Source organism: Solanum pennellii, chromosome 2, assembly GCF_001406875.1.
Source record: "Solanum pennellii chromosome 2, SPENNV200".
Taxonomy (NCBI): domain Eukaryota; kingdom Viridiplantae; phylum Streptophyta; class Magnoliopsida; order Solanales; family Solanaceae; genus Solanum; species Solanum pennellii.
This window is the reverse complement of record NC_028638.1, coordinates 8,651,618-8,656,400: the sequence shown is the minus strand read 5'-3', so window position 1 is coordinate 8,656,400 and position 4,783 is coordinate 8,651,618.

Sequence of the window (4,783 nt, the reverse complement as noted above, 5' to 3'; positions counted from 1 at the left end):
CCAAAATAATGTGAAGTTCGAGTTGATCGAAAGCATGTGAAAGAAGCTTCTAAATGTTGAAAGATAGGCTTACCTCCGCTCCGGTGTTGACCCTACGTACTAAGGGCTTCGTGGTATATTATGATGCATCCTGAGTGGGTTTGGGGTGTGTTCTTATGCAACATGGGATAGTCATAGACTATGCCTCTAGGAAACATAATATTTATGAGAAGAATTACCCAACTCATGATCTAGAGTTGCAGCGGTTGTTTTTCGCTTTGAAAATATGGAGGCATTACTTGTATGGGCTTCATGTTGATGTGCATACCGACCATAAGAGTCTTCAATATGCGTTTACCCAAAAGGAGATGAATCTCTGACAGTGAAGGTGGTTAGAGTTGTTGAAAGATTATGACATGATTGTGCTCTATCACCCCTGTAAAGTTAATGTAGTTGAGGACGCACTAAGTCGTATGACTATAGGTAGTGTGTCTCATGTAGATGAAGCCAAGAAAGACCTAGTGAAGGATGTTCATAGGTTGGCTCGTTTGGGTGTTCAATTAGAAGATTCTCCGAATGGTGGTATTGTAGTTCATCACAACTCCGAATCACCTTTGGTGGTTGAGGTGAAGTCTAAGCAACACCTTGATCCCTTATTGATGGAGTTGAAGGAATCGATCCTTGGTAAGCTCAATGAGTCATTCTCCCAAGGGGCAGATGGTGTTTTGAGGTACCAAGGAAGATTGTGTGTATCCAATGTGGATAATTTGAGAAATCGAATCCTAGAAGAAGCTCATGGGTCCCGTTATTTGATTCATCGGGGTTCTACTAAGATGTATCATGACCTAAGAGAAGTGTTTTTATGGGATGGCTTGAAAAAGGACATAGCGGAATTTGTTGCAAAGTGTCTGAATTGCCAACAAGTGAAAGCCGAGCACCAAAAGATGGGTGGTTTTTTTCAATAAATCCAAGTTCCCTCTTGGAAGTGGGAAGACATCAATATGAACTTTATAGTGATTTTGCCTCGGACTTGAAGGCAAAATGACTCTATATGGGTGGTTGTAGATAGATTGACCAAGTCCGCCCATTTTATTCTTGTTAAGTCCACTTACTCGGCGGAAACTTATGCAACGATCTATATAGATGTGATTGTGAGTCTTCATGGTATTCCATTATCCATCATATCGGATAGGGGCACACAATTTACATCTAGATTTTGGAGATCGTTTCAAAAAGGGTTGGGTACACAAGTAAAGTTGAGCACCGCTTTTCATCTCCAAACGGATGGTCAAGCGAAGCGTACTATCAAAACTCTTGAGGATATGCTTAGAGCTTTTATCATAGACTTCAAGGGTAGTTGGAATGAGCACTTGCCTTTGGTTGAGTTCTCTTATAACAATAGTTATCATTCCTCAATATCCATGGCTCCTTTTGAAGCTTTTTATGGTAGGAGGTGTAGGTCTTCTATCGGATGGTTTGAGGTTGGAAAATCTTTGCTTCTTGGTCCCGACTTTATCTATAAGACCTTGGAGAAAGTTCACCTAATAAGAAATCGCTCGCAAACAGCCTATAGTCGGCGAAACTCTTATGCCTACAATAGGAGAAGAGAATTAGAATTTGAAGAAGGTGATAAGGTGTATTTAAAAATTTCACCCATGAAAGGGGTGGTAAGATTTGGCAAGAAAGGGAAATTAAGTCCTCGTTATGTGGGTCCCTATGAAATTTTGCAAAGGGATGGAAAGGTTGCATTAGAGTTGAGATTACCTAGTGAGCTATCTTCGGTTCATTCGGTTTTCCACGTATCCATGCTAAAGAAGTGCATTGGTGACCCCGAGTCAATTCTTCCTATTGAAGGCCTTGGAGTGAAAGAGAACCTCTCCTATGAGGAGGTTCCGGTTCAAATCCTTTATCTTCAAGTGAAGAGATTGAGGAACAAGGAGGTGGCCTCCGTAAAGGTGTTATGGAGGAACCACCTAGTTGAGGGGGCAACATTGGAGGCCGAAGCCGACATGAAATCCTGTTATCTCATCTCTTTTCTAATCAAGGTTAGTTATTCCTATTAATAATGAATTGCACTATTTTGTGTATTTGGTATATTGTTGCCTTCATGAAGTTATATTGAGCATGTTGATATGTTGAGAAAAGAACGTGGGCATAATAGACTCTTTAAAGATATGTTGAGCTCATGTTGTTGTTGTGAGAAGGAAATTCCTCACGTTGTGACTTTGAGCCTTATGTGTGAAAATTGATGCTTTGAGTCATTTGTGTAAATGTCATAATTATGTGTTGAATGGATTTGTGTAAAACTCCTTCAGTTGTAACTCATGTTGATGTCGTATATTGTTGGTTGGGCTACTAGTCTTGAGTCTATCCTTTCCCTTTTAAAAGTTTAGTGTCATTCGGGGACGAATGTTCCTTTAGGGGGGATACTGTAACACTCCAAAAATTCAAGACCTAATCTAGAACCTAATACAAGTATCTAGGGGTTTAGACAATGTTTTAAGACCTAAAATAATGTTTATAAGTCATCTGAGGAATTTTAGAGCCAAGACGTCAAAGAACGTCCATGACATCCGAAAACTAGCTAAATTAAACTAGTTGATGTCGCTATGTTTGGTGAAGGTTTGAGAGGGTCAAATGAAGTCTAAAACTTGTAAAAAGACTTTAAATAGGTAGAATATAGTATATAGGGTCTAAACATCGATAACGACTCCCTAAGGACCACCAGACTGGTCCTTGAGGAGGACCCCAACATGGGTAGGCAGGCTGCCAGAGCAGCCTGCGCAAGTCAAAACTCAAGGGGCTTCTGCGCGACGCGCAGCCCACATGAGGTCCACTGCCTCAGTTCACTTTTTCAAAATGAAATTGATAATTAGACTCGCAAAGCGAAGCTACTTTCCAGATTCGCAAAAATCGTATTTCCACACTTAGCTCTTATGTTCAATGTCAGTTAATGCAAGTGTTCCCGAAAGTAAAATGAAGTAATGGACTATACACTAACTAGGGTGACTTGAGAGGTTTGACTTAGCCTAGGTAGGGGTATGAGAATCTACCTATGCCTTGAACTAGTTTTCCTTGAGGGAATCCTTCGGAGGTTGTTCTTGTGTTCTTATAATATATGAATATGATGACTTTACATGTTGATGATCCTATATGTTGTTAGTTTCATTTATGAACATGCTATTGGTGAATATTGCTAAATATGATAGTGACTACTTATTGATGTAATGTTATATTGGGTTGGACATTGTTTATGATCCTTTGTTTGGTTTACTTGATTGAGTAAGGTTATGGGGCTTTACTTGGTCATTGAACTTGTAGTCTTAATGATGGTTATAGGTAAGGGTCTTGCTTATGTTATGATGTTATGAACTCTTTTACATGTTTGTTGATGTTATGACTTGATGTTGGAGTTGTCTTGATTATGTACTCAATTATGTGGATATACATGTTGACTCGACTATACTTGTTAATGTTGGTCTTGTGTTGTACTTGGTTTGGACTTATGGATTATGTAAGTATTGGCTTATATGATTTCTTGATTTTGCATAAAGCTTTTCAAAGGACTCTGGCATGAACTTGAACAAATGTCCTCTTTAGCATGATTTTACTTGTTTATGTGTATATACTCATACTTAGTACAAGTGCGTACTAATCCCATGTTTATGTTTACAACAAATTGTAGAATCCGGTCGTTGAGCTTCGTTGAAGGCCATTGAAGATTACTTGGACATTTTTAAAGTGTTTCGATAGGTCCTCACTTTTCGAGGACAATGTCATTATCACCCACTAATGTTGTTTTAGTTTTAATACTTCTATGTTTATTCCTTTTCATTGAAGACGTTTATTGTAATAGCCTATATGTGACTTGTATCATTGATGTATGGATTATGCCCAATTGTTATGCTCTTGTTTAGATGGCTATGATATGAGACATCCTTTTTAAGACAATATCGTGTGTGTGTGTGTGTGTGTATATATATATATATATNAGACTATGTAATCTTCCTATACGAAGGGTCTATGTATACTCGATATGAATATTTTATGTGTATGTAGCGGTCTATGTAAACCTCAATGTGGAAGTTAACGAAAAGTTTTAAATTTTCCGCAATTTAACCTGTGAAATGTAATGACGAATGCTAAGAGGTTAGTCTTAATCCTCTTCGAGGACGACGATACCGGTTACTTCTACGGGGTGCTCCGCGGATGTGACACACAATCACAGTCATATTTATATTCTCAACTTCATATGATCAAGTCATGATTCATGGCATTCATCATTCGTCTATCTCATTTACAACAAGTGTGGTCAAAATATTCGCATACATACATGTATTACAATAAAGTAAGAACAAAAACATATCACATATGAAATCACAACCATAAACTACCTCAAAACAAGCTTTAAATCCTTAAGAAACTTGATTCTACCCTTTTCGGATTTGTTCCGCTTGTTCTTGGTAGTGATGGCAATTTTAGCCCATAGTAATAAAATGAATCGATTTTGTCGCTTGGATCACTCATATTTTAATTGTTTAAATTTGAGTTTCAAATATTTTAAGAGTCTCTACAAATATGATCAAAACGGATTAATATGGGTATCTATTTGATCCATATTAGGTCCCTTATTTTCACTTTTACTTTCAAACTTGATTAAAAAACAGAATTTTTTTGTAATTGAAAAACAAAAAAATAGGAGTAGGTTTTAAAAAATAGATTTATTTATTTTTTTTGAAAAATAAGAAAAAATTAGGGGTAGGTTGGTGAAAGGTGGGGGAGGCAGGGGGACAGGGGGGAGGGG